At 40.4% G+C, this 15,646-nt stretch overlaps 1 long non-coding RNA gene across 1 annotated transcript in view; it reads right to left on the minus strand.

Annotated features, from left to right (window-relative positions):
• Window positions 1-10,164: 10,164 nt before the first annotated feature.
• LOC145723530 (uncharacterized) overlaps window positions 10,165-15,646 on the minus strand; it is a 26,175-nt gene continuing 20,693 nt past the window's right edge. The window contains exons 3-4 of the long non-coding RNA XR_014148653.1: window positions 13,445-13,582; window positions 10,165-11,790 (exon numbers count right to left, since the gene is read on the minus strand). This is a non-coding gene — a long non-coding RNA (uncharacterized LOC145723530). The remainder of the gene's footprint in view (window positions 11,791-13,444; window positions 13,583-15,646) is intronic.

Genomic DNA, 15,646 nt, shown 5'->3' on the forward strand with positions numbered 1-15,646 from the left:
CCTCTAGGATCCTAGCTCCACAGCTTTTGCATTATGACCCTTCAGGCTTTATCTGGACATTTCTTTCTCCAGACTGGGTCCAGAACCTGGCTGGAGTAGGACCAGATCCAGGGTCAGACTGGTTCTGACTTAGAAACCGAACCGGTCTGGGGTCAGAATGGGTCTGACTTAAGCTGGAGGCCAATATGAGGCCTCAGGTGAATAAAATGTTGTTTTAAGGCTGAATAAGCAGGTTCACCTTAACCAAAGATAATCTTGAAAAACAGTGGCCACTGTGGAAAACTTTTTACCTAAATAAGCTTATCCATTTATTAGGTATCCTAGAAAAGAAGGGGTCTCAGCCAAGCACTCACTATAAACGATAGAGGAAGAATTACTTTTCCTCCTCTCCAGTTTCTGGAGACGAGGATGAGACCCACTGGGACACCAGCCCTGACCCAGAGCCTATGGATAGGGTCCTGGGAAAACGGGTAAGAGCTGGCAAAAGGTAAAAATTCTCACCAAAGTCACTTCTCCCACATCTCCATGTGTAGCACCTAGTTGAGAGAGAAAGGTAAAATTTCATGTTTCTCTTCCCTTCCAAGTTCAGATTGGCAGGCAAAAAAAAAAAATCTGTAAGAATTAGATCTTTGAATACTCAACATCACCAATCACCAGGGGAATGCAAATCAAAACTCCAATGAGATCACCTCACACCTGTCAGAATGGCTAAAATCAACAACACAAGACACAACAGGTGTTGGTGAGGTTGTAGAGAAAAGGGAACCCTCCTACACTGTTGGTGGGAATGCAAACTGGGGCAGCCACTCTGGAAAACAGTAGGGAGGTTCCTCAAAAAGTTGAAAATAGAGCTACCCTGTGGTCCAGCAATCACACTACTAGGTATTTACCCAGAGTATGCAAAAATACTAATTCAAAAGGATACACGCATCCCTATGTTTATAGCAACATTATTTACAATAGCTAAGATATGGAAGCAGCCCAGGTGTCCACAGATTGATGAACAGGTAAAGAAGATGTGGACTGTTTTTCAGCCATAAAAAGAATGACATCTTGCCATGTGGTTGGAGCTGGAGCGTGTTAGGCTAAGTGAAATAAGTCAGTGAGAGAAAGACAAATGTGATTTCACTCATATGTGGAACTTAAGAAACAAAACAAATGAGCAGAGGGGAAGAAAAGAGACAAACCAAGGAACACTCTTAACTATAAAGAACAAACTGATGGTTACCTGAAGGGAGGTGGGCGGGGATGGGTGAAACAGGTGATGGGGATTAAGGAGTGCACTAGTGATGAGCACTGGGGGATGTACGGAAGTGTTGAATCACTATATTGTACACCTGAAACTAATATCACACTGTATGTTAACTGGAATTTAAATTTTAAAAAAGCAACTCCCCAAAAAGAATTAGATCTTTGAACTGTGACTCAAATTTACTCTTAGGTACCCATTGGGTTGATCCTTCCTCTCCCAGGGATCGCCATTGCTTTCTTGTTTGTCTCTTTCTGTGTCCTAGGAACTTGGTTTGGCAACCATCAGGTTGGGGGCCCCCAAAATATGGTTGGACAGAAATGCAGGGTGCACTCCATTTGCAGCTGGGGTCCTAACTTTTGTCAGCTCTCAGGGAAATTGTCTAAGTCTTTCTTTTGGCTCTCTTTGGGAGTGGCTCTGGATCGTGGGAGTGTAGTATCTTTACCCCCTCTTTGGGGACACCTCTTCAACCCACAAGTCCAGTCAATACCGCCAGGACTACTTACCATTTGTACTGGCTGTAGCCTGACAAGATACTTGTTTTGTTTTGTGTTTTTTTAACCTAACAAGATATTTGAAAGGATTATTATTTTTTAAAAGCAGCTCTATGGTCCAAAGCTGGCCAAATTAGAAGCTGATATTAAGAGCCTGACAGGAACTTTTTTTTCAGTCCTTCTCCCCTAAGCTAAAATGAAACCATGTACCCAGAAGGGAAGAAAAACATCTGAAGCTTTTAGTGGAACAATTTACTAAAGCACTCCAAAGAAACAGCTTTGAATCTAGAACACAGCAAACTTTTGATTAAAGATTTTCTCTCTGATATAAAAAAGAAAGTTGAGGATAATGTAATTGGATTGCTGTGTCAGCCTCTTGATAGCATTCAGGTTGCATCCCAATTCTTTGAGGAATTAAAAGACAATTGTACTTATCTTACAAAATTAGTCTCTATAAGAACAGAAACGCGGCTCCAGAAATAATTCAAAGCCCACTATCTTTTTTACCAATCCCCGAACCTCCCTATTCATCTCAAAAGGCTTGCAGATATTGTAATTTTACAATATCTGGATTTAGGGAACAAAAGTCCTTCTTGGGAATTTGCATTCTTTCTCTGTGCCTTTTGAGATATACGTATTCTATGTGGTCTTCTCCAGGAAACAAGGTAATTCTTATTAGAAGGAGGGGGGTGGGGGAAGGAAAAACTATTTGAAAACTCAGTCTATAAAAAATATAAAGTTTCTTTCACAAAAATAGGTAAAAAATTTAAGCAGGTAACCTTAACTTATGCCATCTGCCAGAAGCACAATCTGGATCCAATTGTTCTTTATAAACTAGTGAGTTTTGCATTATAATGCCTGTCTTGTGGCTACAGTTTTTTTTAAGGGGGAGGTAGAGGGTGGCGCAGGGAGAGAGGGAGAGAAAATCTCAAGCAGATTCCATGCCCAGTGCAGTACCCCACGGGGGGCTTGATCTCACCATCCTGAGATCATGACCTGAGCTGAAATCAAGAGGCAGACACTTAACCCAGTGTGGCTACAATTTTTAAATGAAAGCTATAAGGTCTCCCTTTGTATCTGTATCTGTCTGTATATTTATATATGTCTATGTATGTATGTTATAAATTGTGATTTTTTTTTTTTACCTCTGGTCAATACCGTCAAAATTAATTTGTAAAAAGCTCCGTTTAATTGGGATTTAAAGACAAACAAGAGTTTATATAAAGTATACTCTCAGGAATATAGAAACTAACCCTAATGTTTTTCATGTTCACATGATTTAGGATAATCTTTGATAAATAAAGGCAAGTTTAAGTTTGTTAGTTGAATTAAAACACACGTCTATTGACTTACCGCATTAAATACAAATTTATTTTCATTCTACCTATGCTCACTAGAAGTCAAATAAGCTTATGCTATCTCTATTACAGAATTTGTCATCAAAATAGATAAGATGATGGTTAGCTGTTTAATGTCTTGTGAAATATTCATGAAAATTCCACATAATCTAAACATAATTGTTAAGAACAAATGAATTAAATAGATGTAAGATAAAAGTTTATAAGTGAACATTTCAACAATAATTATGTTTTATGTTATGTGTACTAGTTTCCAAAATCTTTTTGGTAACTTGAAACCTTAATGTTATACTGATATAAGTTAAATGATGGATATTCATTGAGTATCTAGGACATTTCCAAATAATACAAAATACTGAAACATTAATTACTGAACACAGGTTTATACACTTTTGCCTTCCTTTTACAGAGGAACTAAAGACATTTGGATCTATTAATAAACATTTATACCACACTGTAAAATTTACTATGAGGAAAAATGTTTCTAGAAGTTATAAAATATTTTTATAAACTCGCCAATCCACAGAATGCTAGTGTAACAAACAGTCCACCATTGCTTACTTCTTAGTTTTCACTAGAAATTAAATAATCTAAAGGCTAAAAATTCTAATCAATATATGTAATTAAACCACTTAGAAATAATAGTGAAAGGAAACAATTGTGTATGAAAAGTAGGTAAGGAAAGTAAAATGATTGCTTGTTCCAGAATGAGAAAGAAGAAGATAATTTAGAACAAAATCTGAATGAATATAAAAAGGTTGTAGGATATTTGTGGAAAAGAAATCTTGGGAAAGAATTTTTTTGTGTGGTCAGGCTCAGATTGGAATAAATTTATTTACATTTTAAAGGAATGAGTTTAATATATCAGAAGTACACTGATCCAAATTTGAATTTGTTTTTCTATTAAAAGGACACAGTTTTCTTAGATTATTGGTCTGCTCTTAATAAGAAATTATAACCAAGGGTTTTTCTTTATTTTTTAAGTGATCTGCCTGGACACCAAAGATTTCATGTCTTACTAAAATAATTTATTGTTCTTCACATTATCTTTATCAGGTCTTTCATTACTTATGAAAACCCAGTCTTCTCAATCTTAAAAGAGCTGAGTTTCGTTCACAACTCTGTAACTTTCTGTATTTGCCTCTAACATCTTCTATTGTCACCTTGGTTAAATAGACAACTAGGTATTATTTCATAATGATCTGTGATCCTATTTGTCAAATGTTCAAATCTTTTTACATTTTCCTTTTTTTAAGATTTATTTGTTTGAAAAAGAGACAGAAAGAGAGAGAGAGAACTAGCATGGGTGTGATGGGGGAGGGGGGGAAGGGGCAGAGGGGGAGGGAGAGAGAAACTTAAGGAGACTCCACGCTGAGTACAGAGCCTGACACAAGGCTTGATCTCACAACCCTGAGATCACAACTGAGCCAAAACCAAGAGTTGGATGCTCAACCGACTGCACCACCCAGGTGCCCCCAAACCTTCTGACATGTTTTTTACAAATTCTAAATAGAGTCTTTTTTTTTTTTTTAAATGCAGTCTTTTTGACTACAAACTAACTTTGAGATTTCCTAGAGGGTCTCTGGAAAATCTCAAAGGATTTGTCTCTCACCTTGTAAGAGACTGATGTTAAACTTAATAGGTTTATTTGGCATGTTTAATTACATGAGAAGCATTGTCAAATAAGTGATGATAAACCTTCTTAGGTTATTTTTGCATGTTACTAATATTAGTGTCCTTAAAATTGCATGAAATTCCTAAGAATCTAATATGTCTTGGTATAATGTTAGCAGTCACAATTCCAGTTATTATCTTAAAATGTTGTATGTCACAGAAAAAAAAAAAACAAATATCCTTGTCAATTCCATTATAATGCACTATCATCAAATATTTAACCATAGGCATTTTTAAGCCCTTTGTCATTTAGAGTTACTGTTTTACTCTGATGCCTTCGCAAAAGTGAGATTCATGGATAGGATCCTACTAAGTACTCTTGACCACTGACACTGCTCCCAAATTACAAGGTGCTAGAACTTGGGTGCATATTTCACTACTAAAGAAGGTTCCACCTGATATCTGGTCCTATGCAAATGCTTGAGAGACCTTAAAATCAAATTGGCTAGGAACAAAAGTAGCTGACACAAGGTAGACTGCTTCCTCCCAAAATGTCAGATTAAGAACGTTTCTTTCCATTCCTCCTTCCCTCTCTGATCATTTTTTTCCTAATTCTTATACCATAAAGATCTTTACGATTCTTTTGTTCACCTTTTGTCTTGCTCTGGCCAAAGAGATAATGCCAATGTTCATATATCTCAGCCATGGCAAGGAGGTTAGTAATCCAACCTACAAACAACTGTTGGATTTGTCATAATACCGGTGATCCTATAGTTATTCCTTTCACAAACTCCTCCCTGATTTCCAATACCTCAGTGTCTTTGGAAAAAAACTCAGCCCTCTCTCCGGGGCAGGATCCAAAACCCTGGAGGCCAACTTCCCTGTCTCTGGTTAGCAACCTTGTATCTAACCCTGCACAAAGAAAGGGACACAAGGCAAGGGTAACCAGAATAAAACCACCTGTGCAGTCTATAGACCCTTGAATTTTACTGGCCTCCATGGCTATCACCTTTCCATTCCTGAGCCACAGGCTCAAATGGGAATTACCAGGAGTCATTCATGATTCAAAGTATGCTTCCTCTGGCAGATCCTTACTGTCCTGGATAGGAGTATGTACAAATGAGGCTATGGTCAGGAACCTCTTCTTAACTCTTAAAGATATTGTAGAATTTGCTGCTAAAGCAATAGCTGCCCAGTGAAAACCCTGACTCTCTGGGCAAATTTGTTCTTGATAATAGGATAGCCCTTGATTATTTTTTACCTGAGCAGAGTGGTGTTTGTGCTTTGGCCAACACCATTTGCTGCACTTGGATTGACACTTCTGTGGAAGTTGAGACTCCACTTACATTAGATCACTGAATAAACCATTTGGCTTAAGAAAGTGACTCCTTCAATGAGGTCTTCCTTTGACTTATTTGATTCTGATTGGATTGGGTCTTGGGGGCCATGGCTCTGAAGTACTCTCCAGACATTGGGAATTATCCTGCTTATAATAATCATAGTAGTCTCCCTGGCACATTTTATTCTCTCAGAAGTTTTAAAATGAATGTTTGCGGCCACTAACCACCAAACAAATGATCTCCCTAAGACCAGAACATCATAAAAGAATAAGGAGAATGACCAACTTAAAGCATGTGAATGTGGTGTTGTGATCTGTGAACGCCACAAAGAGATTCAGCAAAAAGACATCATATCCTGTGAATATCACACAGAGATTAAGCAAAAAACTGTAAGAACTCCAGAGTGGTAGCTGGGAGTAGTGCTAATGCCTTCAATTTTGACCACATCTCTCAGTTAGGCTAAAAGTCTAATCAAAGGAGTTGTTAAAAATAAGACAACAGGCCCAAAACGGAGTTGCTTATGCTAAGCCCCATGTCACCAAACCAAGATTTAACCTAATTATAGTTTCAGCTCTCCCAGAAATGAAATCTTAAACCAGTCAATCAGGAAACACCTGATCAGCACTAGTGAGCTAATCTGCCTGATAGATGTCTGTCATCCCCTAAAGGAAAGTAACTTTGCAATAACCAACCTGCTTTTTGTCCATTATTTCTTCCTTTTTCCCACTCCCTTCTGCCAAAAGTCTTTCATTCTATATAGCTCCTCAGAGCTTCTTTCTATCTACTGGATTGGATGCTGGCCAATTCAAACTGATTTTTTTTTGCTCAAACAAACCCTTAACAATTTTAATACGCCTCAAGTTTATCTTTTAACAATGTGCAATAAAATTTTAGAAGGGGGCACCTGGGTGGCTCAGTTGGTTAAGCGGCTGCCTTCGGCTCAGGTCATGATCCTGGAGTCCCTGGATCGAGTCCCGCATCGGGCTCCCTGCTTGGCAGGGAGTCTGCTTCTCCCTCTCCCGATCCCCCTCTTGTGCTCTCTCTCTAATAAATAAAATCTTAAAAATAAAATAAAATAAAATAAAATTTTAGAAGTACCCAGAAAAGTCGATGGATTACAAAATTCTTGTCTGTGCACTGAATATCTTTACCAGGGCTCAAATGATCTTTTATCCCAAAATTGTCACAGAGTTTAAAACGCATGGGTCTGGAATCTCTATTTGGAGATTTTAGTGATCCAAATATCATACCAAGGCATAAGTAACTGGTTGTAAGTCTTTTCCTAGACCTAGCCTTTGCTCAGGCAGAGGGTACAGAAAACACACATAGCCTCTGAAATCTGGGGGAGATGGGAGGAGAAGGTAACAGTCTGGATCACAGAGCAGGTATAATGCAGGAAGTAGGGCTGAGAGGGCTGGAGGCTGGCTGGCTTTGAGAATGGACTTCTTTTAGTGGACAGAGAGGAAGTTAATTCTTAGTAATAATAACAACAGCAACAACATAATAGATGTTTCCTCAATTACAGTACCAAGTATTTCATCTATCAACTAGTCTTACGTAGCTCCAACACCAGCATACCACTCTGATTACATCAGAAGTAACACCTTTAAATTTTAAAAGCTGAGAAAAGAAATCTATCAAAAGGTTTCATTAATTTGGACGTCAATACGTTGGAATGTGTGGTGACTTGAATCATGGTGAGGCTGATGCTCCCCTTTGCTTGGCAAACTGCCTCTTCATTGATAATGCAAATTATGACTGCAAACAGCATCTCTGGGGGGCATTTAAAGTGCTTAAGGGAACACACTGTGCACTTCAGAAGCGTTCCTTTTATATGCAATTAGTCTGTTCATGACACATCATTCTTATCTATTCATTAAAATAAGTCCCTGGCTTAGTTGGAGGCATTTTATGGATTTATAGAATCACAGAAGCTCAGAACTGGCTGAAGCCTAAAGGTCATCCAGTTCACCACCCTGCTGGTGGTCACTCCTCTCTCCAATATCCATGCCTGGGCCACCACTGTTTCTGATCCTGTCCAGCAAGTGGTCAATCTTGACCTCCTCTGGAAGCCCTGGAGAGATCATGGACTCTAGAGTCAGGAGGATCTGCATCAAATCCTAACTTCATCCTTTACTGGTTACTTGAGCCTCAGTTTCCTCAAAAAGATTGTTTGCACTGTGGCTGGCATAGAGCATGGTCTCAAAATATAGACAAAAAGTAGGTTAGGGTTTGCCTGGGAACGGGAGGGACTACAAATGGGTGGGAGTTTTCTTTGGGGGGTGATGGGAATGTTCTACAATTAGATTGTGATGATCCCACAACTCTGTAAATTGACTAAAAGTCATTGAATTGTAGGCTCAAAACAAGTGAATTTTATAATATGTAAATTATGCCTCAATAAAGCTGTTAAAAAAAAAAAGACAAGATAAAAAAATACATAGGGACTTTTTTTTTAAATTACGGAAAAAGCCTAAGGTGCTAAGCATAGTACACATGAAATAAAACCTAATTTGGGGTGTTGTGGGAGAAAGTATATGTGGTTAAGAAGCAAAAAGAGTTTCAGAAAGATTCTGCTTTGTACTCTCAAGAAAATTAAAGAAAAAACTGTCTCTATGAGGGATAAAAATTAGATCATAAGACTGAAGAAAATATACAGCTCCACAACCCCTTAAAAGAAATCCATGAGACCAACACGTTTAAGAATTCAGAATCTTTTGAATTTTAGAAAGGTAATATGGGGCATTTTCCATAAATTACATAACACCCCCAACAGGGTATGTGGCAGCATCTCATAATTAAACACATTAATATTTCTTTAATGAAATGCATGAATATTCATACTAAGCAAGATAAACACAAGACTATAAATAGACTCATGTCAGTTCAGGCTCCGTTTTGCCACCCAGGGAGTTTGCTATAAACTTCAGAAAACTCTTGATTTGTCAGACTTTTGGAGTTTTAGGAATAGAGATTTGGAGTTGTGGGTATTTTGTCATCATGACCTTGCCTTTGACGGTATAGTAGCTTTAGTGATTGTTACTTCTGTTTCCCTTCTTCTCCCCATGTCCCTAGGGACTCTAATAGTCTCTCCCAGGGGAGACCCTGAAGTTGGGGACCAAGCGTGGGGATAGATGGGACTTTTCTGCTCTGCCACTACTGAGCTTAGAGGAGAATGAGATACTGAAAGAAAACAGGATAAAATGGAAAATTTAAATGAGAAATACTGTTCAAGATTGAGTGGGGAGAGAAGGAAGGATCAAAAGGTTTTAACTCAGGATAATGGGTAGATCCTTAAAAAGCACAGGAAGCAGAAAAATGAACATTTCAGGTCATTAGTAAGTACAGGGTCATTTATTTGGCTTGTTCATTTCAGAAGTACCCTACAGAAGTTTATAAAGCCTTGCAAAAGATTTACCACCTGCTCTTCTCTAATCTTTGATGCACCATGTAAGTGCCCCTGTCTTTCTACCTCCTTAATGGGACCCTGGCTCAGCAGGGGTCCAGGGCGACATGGTGCCATGCCAAGACAGCCAGACTTTTACCTCAGTCTGGTGACAATGAGGTGACAGCTCACCATGGCTGGGCAGACCACAGCCCATGTCCTTGAGCGGTAGAGCAACACTGTCACTAGACTCCAAACTTCTTAAGGGCAGGAACGGTGCGAATTAATGTTATATTAGGGCCTAGCAAGCCGTTCAATAAATACCATTGATTAACTGAATAGATGAAAGAACAAATAAGTTGAATGCCAGATAAAAGCAGTTTGATAGTTTACTGTTTTGTAAAGACTACCAACCCTTGCTCTAGGATCAAAAATTATTTCATGGGAAGGATGCTTTTCTTTGGGTTCTCCTCATGCTACCCCAAATGATATGTGTTCTTCTAAATACCTGCTTCTCTTTGTGGATATCCAGCATTAGGAGGTATGAGAGGTGAGCCAATCCTGGTGTCTAAAAAACAAATATAGCCTCTTACTATGTGACTCTCATCCAAGGAATCATTAACCACTAGCAAGACTAGAACAGAGCATGCATTTTTATCTTTAGGGTGTTACCATATTAAAAAAGTCCACCAAGTTGGAGGGCAAAGCAGCTCCCACTTTTCTACCAGAGAGCAGCTTAGGGACTGGGGTGAGCAGCAGGGAAGTGACTTGTGTTGATGTTGAATTTCTGCCACAAGCAAGCAATTCGTGCTTAGACTGTGTATTTCTTTCGGTTGTCTTGGGAGACATGGAAGGGACTCTGGAGGGGCTGGTAAGGCCTCCCTAGCCAAAGTGTGGCCACTGCTTTAGAGAAACATAGCCTATCCCATTCACATGCCAAAGAGACTTAGAGAAATCATTATTCAAAGTATCAGCTTTTTCCTTGGAGCTTTGTTTACCTTATTAGCACATCTCCCCACCCCACACATGCAAGCAGTTTCATCACAGACAAAATCACAAAATCACAGACTCCCAGTTTCAGGTGAACAAATAACCCATGTGGTTTTTATACATCCTCTGATGTAACCTCCAGGTGCAGGGAACACGGAAGCCATCATCTGTGCAGTTCCTCATATATGCCCACCACTTTATGCATATATATACACTGTTTATATTATTTCATGCCCTTATAACCACTTACCTCGATGTCCCCCTCCTTTCTACAGACGAGGAGACTGAAGTCAGCAATAGCGTATGACTTTCACATGGCCCGCGGCTAAGAAGAGAGTGATATACAAACTCAGATATAAATTGCCAAGTTGGCTCACTTTTCCCTGTCTGTGGCCCCCACTGCTTGCCAAGGGGCTGATTCTAATTCCTCCTGAGCATGGGGAGAAATTGCTGTCCTTGAACCTTTCACCTGTGGCCCTGTGACTGCCCTCGGAGGCCTCAGAGCTCAGGTCTAATGCTCAGGCCGGCCCCTCTGATGTGTGAAGACAGACCTCCCCACTCGCCTCCTCAGGCCAAGGGCCTTCAGCTGTAATCCCAGGGCCAGGTGTCACCCCATAGTGGGCCCTTCCCCGCCCTGCAGGGGGAGGATAGTGGAGGGAGGTGAGGCGAGAGAGCCATAAGCAAATGTGCTTGATGATCCGGTGACTGAAAAAGCACAAGGAGAAATGGCTTTGTCTTTTGAGACCTCGGAGTCTGAAGCTAATGCCAAGAAAGCTGCTCATCTCCGTTCCTCTGTAATCTTGTTGGGAGAGAAGCAGACAGGTGCATGCAGGATGGACTGGGGATGTCCCCTGTCCTCCCTGCCTGCCCCCAGAATACTAGGGCCCCTACCTTTTTAGCCTCTTTTTTTTTTAAGCTTTTCTGTTTTGTTCTTCTCTTCCTTCCTCCCTCTCTCCCATCCTTCCTTTTTCTCCTCACAGCATCGCATTACAATAGAAATCCCAGTGAATTGAGAATCTAAAAGACAGGGTTCAGAATCGGGCTCTGAGCCTCACTGCCGGGGTGCCCAGTGGCCAAGTCATCAAGCTTCTTGGGCCTCAGGTGCCTCATTTCCCTAAGGAGATTTAGAATGATCCACATCCAGTGGGGTCAGTTATATGAGAGGAGGAAGCACCGCAGAACCCTAAATGCTCTACACCATGAGGACTGGGTGCTGCATGACTGAGGGGGGCGCGAATTCCCAGTCCTGGCACTTACCACAGCCCAGGGCTTGCTGCAGAGGTCCCGCACGCATTCTCTCGGATGGTGTTAGGATCTGAAGGGATGTGGCCTGCAGCTTTCATTTCCCATTTAGTAATACCTGGAGGGAGGACAGTGCCCGAGGACATTGTTTTGGGCAGTAGTATTTAAAGACCTCCATTTATCTGGCTGCAGTTTCAACAAAGGCGCAATAGGTTAGTGATTAAATTAAATAAACATAGCCAATGAGACATCCATTCAATAAGTTATCATGCAGCCAAAGAAAATGAAATAGTAGAATATTTAATGACATGGCCACAATATTTTTTAAGTGAAACAGGCTGATTACAAAATGGAATATACACTATGATCCTTCCATAAACAATACAGGTTTATATAGGGGAGAATATTCCCCAACATGTTTGCTTTTGTTATTTCTAGTTGGTGAACCGTGGGTGAATTTTATTATTGCATTTTGCTTACTGGTACTTCAATTTGCTGCAATAAAGATGAATTGCCTTTACAATAAAAGATTTTTTTAAAATAAATAAACAGGGCGCCTGGGTGGCTCAGTTGGTTAAGCGACTGCCTTCGGCTCAGGTCATGATCCTGGAGTCCCGGGATCGAGTCCCGCATCGGGCTCCCTGCTCGGCGGGGAGTCTGCTTCGTCCTCTGACCCTCCCCCCTCTCCTGCTCTCTCTCTCTCATTCTCTCTCTCAAATAAATAAGTAAAATCTTTAAAAAAAATAAAATAAAATAAATAAACATATCCAAATCGACCCATTCATTAATGTCTCATGTCCTGAGGACAGTGCTTGGCCCAATTACTTCTCCAGCAGCGGTGTGGCTGTATTTCTTGTAAATACACTGAATCCTTATCCATGGATTCTAGGAGACTCAGCAGATAGAGGAATCCATGACTCTATACCAGGCTGGTTTTGACCCTGGGTAGGGATGCTCAGCTGTATTTTGTAATGCACATATGGGTATATTTCTATGAGAGCAAAGGCAATTAGTAAGTATTCTTTGTAATGTGTGTATGGTGTGTGCATGTGTATTTACACCTGGCAAATTACGAATTCACAGTGGATATTAACACATATGTAACTCACAGAGAGAAATGAAAGTATGGTTTAATAGGAGGCCAGTGCACTGAGAATGAAATATTTCTTCCGGTCATCTGCTGCAACTTGTTCGAGACCATTTCGCTGTATGGGCCTCAGTTTACTCATTTGTGTGGGAGCCAGAATAAACCTTTAAATCGACAAAGCTGAGTCTGAATCCCAGGAATGTGCTCTGGTGGTTGTGTTCCCTCAGGCAAGTTATCTAACTCTGCGAGCTTCAGTTTTTCTCTCTGCCCAATGGGCAATAATGCCTTCCTCATGGGGTGTTTTGCTTGGCACAAAGAAACTCTTCTGCAAATGAGAGAGAATGACCTGGCAATAGCACCTTTCACTTGAATGGAAGAGAAGACTGTAGGGTTCCTTTTTATTTTGCCAATGAAGTTTGCAGAGTGGCCCCTCACACACACACAATGTTGAGCGTCAGCAACAACGCCTATTGTTCCCTGGACATGCATCTGCCATAAAAGGGTCTCACGTCTTCAGCAGTCTCAAGCAACAGCCTGTTCCAAAGATGTGCTTTATCTTGACAATGAAGAGTCCTCTTTCCAGCACTGAACTTTTAAATGTTGACAATGTTGAATAAAAATTTTTCTAAAACACATTTTACAATAATTATCCATTATCCTGGTTTCTTAAACTAAATATACTGACCTGCGTGTAAACTTTCATTGACGTCTCAGGTCCCCATTATCATGTTGTGGGATGACAGCTCTCTCCCTGCGTTAATATGTGTGCATATCCTCTCCCTTCCTCGGTTCTAGTTGTTTCTTTTGCTGTTATTGTACCTGCCTTGAAAAACAATCCTTAGTACTTTCCAGTTGCAATAAAATCAGGGCTATAGGATTATCTAGGGCAAACTCCCTCTTAGAGAAATAAGAAGCATATTTGGAGATGTGAAGAGAAACAGTGGAGATACATTTTCTTCAAGATGTTTAATCTGCTATGGATTGGTGAGCTGAGTAAAACAGCTTAATAGGACTTGCATGGCAAATAAAAATCAATAAGGATAAAATAAAAGTCTGCTCAAAGAAAGAAAGTACACGGCTTGAGTCCAGCCACTGTGTGGTATTTCCTTTCCAGAGACCCTCAGAAATCTTTTCTCTGCAGCCCTGGGATCAAGAGGGCTGAGGGAGCTGGGAAACTGACCTCCAGATAAGAAAGCTGCCTATATGTGCGCATGCGCGCGCGCACACACACACACACACACACACACACACGCCCCATATGTGCATATACAGATACACACCCATACACAAATGGAGGAGGAGACTGGGTCCCTAAATGGGCTAGCTCAAAGAAATAAGCCCCATTTAACTCCTGTTGGCTTAAACAGGTCTTTTTTTAAACGGTGCACTTTGAGATAACCTGGGGGAGATCTGTGCTCTGAATGTGTTAAAGGGCTTCAGAAATCCACACCAGAGGGAGTCAAATGCTTATTCTCATTTCCTGCCTGTTCCTGCAGCAACTGCCTCACATGCCTATTGAAGAAACATGCCTTTTCTCTCCAATACCACAGAACACCTGCCAGAGAAGGAACAAATACGAAAACTTTAACAGCATCTCAAGAGTGTTCCCCCTTTGCTCCTCACCAACTACTGACAATCAATGTAAAAGTAATCCTAGTTTTTATTTGAAGCTATCTTGGCTTTAAAAGAACCTTCCAAAAAATGATTGATGCGATGAATTAAACCCGTAGGTAACCCCTGAAATCTGCTTTGAATAGCAACAAATTCCTAACAATATCTTCAACGCCTGCAGCAACGAAATCTAATCTCTGAACTCCTAAAGGTCAAGATTTGCTGTCTGGTAGCACGGCTCAAGAGTAAATGCTCCCTAATGCTGCACTAGGCGATTGCTTTGCACTCCAGACAATGTCAATTTTGTCCAAGTAGCTGCAGATGTGTCTAGCATTAAGTCAGAATGGTGTCAAGGGCCCTTCTTGAACACCGGCTGCTTCTCAGAGAAACTGGTCCTAAAGCCCTAGTCTATTACAGTCCATGCCCAAAAGGCAGACATTTAAGGCTTAAAGGAGGATGGAGAATAAAGCTGCATTAGATTTTTTAATGTTTCTGAGTCAGGAGACCCAGGGGAAGAAATTCTCTGGTGATCCAAATGTCCTTCCTCTCCCCTCCCACCAACATTCTTTTGGATTTCCTGATTAAGGTGCTGTCACAATATCTATGAAGTCCTACCCTTGAGCTGCTTTCCTGATAAACCATTCATCACTGCTCTGGCCTGTTCTAGCTATGGAAAAGCTATAAAAGACTAATGAAACCATTACATTAAGAAGTATGTATGTTACAGGAAGTAATGTACCAAGGGAAGGCATGCGGTGGGGGCAGGGAAGTAGACATGGAACCACCCTCTGAACAGAGTACTCAGTATAATGAAGTCTGCAAATGTATCAGCTCCTTCCTCCCCAGCCCTGCAAAGACACACCCCTCTCCAATATACCTCTTTAGTTTAAACCTTTTTTTTTTAAAGCAGGAAAACATTATAACTGATTTGAAAGCATACTTAACCTAGATCTGGATGAAGATATTTTGGGTTTTAAAACTGCTAAGGCTCAGATGGAAGTATTTTGCTTTTTAAAATTGGTAAGGCGAGTGTAAACCAGGTAATAGTTCTCACATTTTACTGGGAAAACCGTATTCATCTGCCACCATTAGTATTTCTGCTACTCTGGAATAATCTATTTTTACTTTCTTTCTTTCTGTGTTCTCTTCATCCTTTGTTAGCCTTCAAATAACCAAATGTCTACCTGCGGCAGGTTGCCCTGAGTTCCTATCAGCAAGCCTTGCCAGTCTATGGAGGAAAACAGTTATGTTGTTCCTTGTGTTAAACAAAAGACTT

This window comes from Leptonychotes weddellii, chromosome 9 (genome assembly GCF_054177405.1).
Source record: "Leptonychotes weddellii isolate Sample4059 chromosome 9, ASM5417740v2, whole genome shotgun sequence".
NCBI classification, from domain to species: domain Eukaryota; kingdom Metazoa; phylum Chordata; class Mammalia; order Carnivora; family Phocidae; genus Leptonychotes; species Leptonychotes weddellii.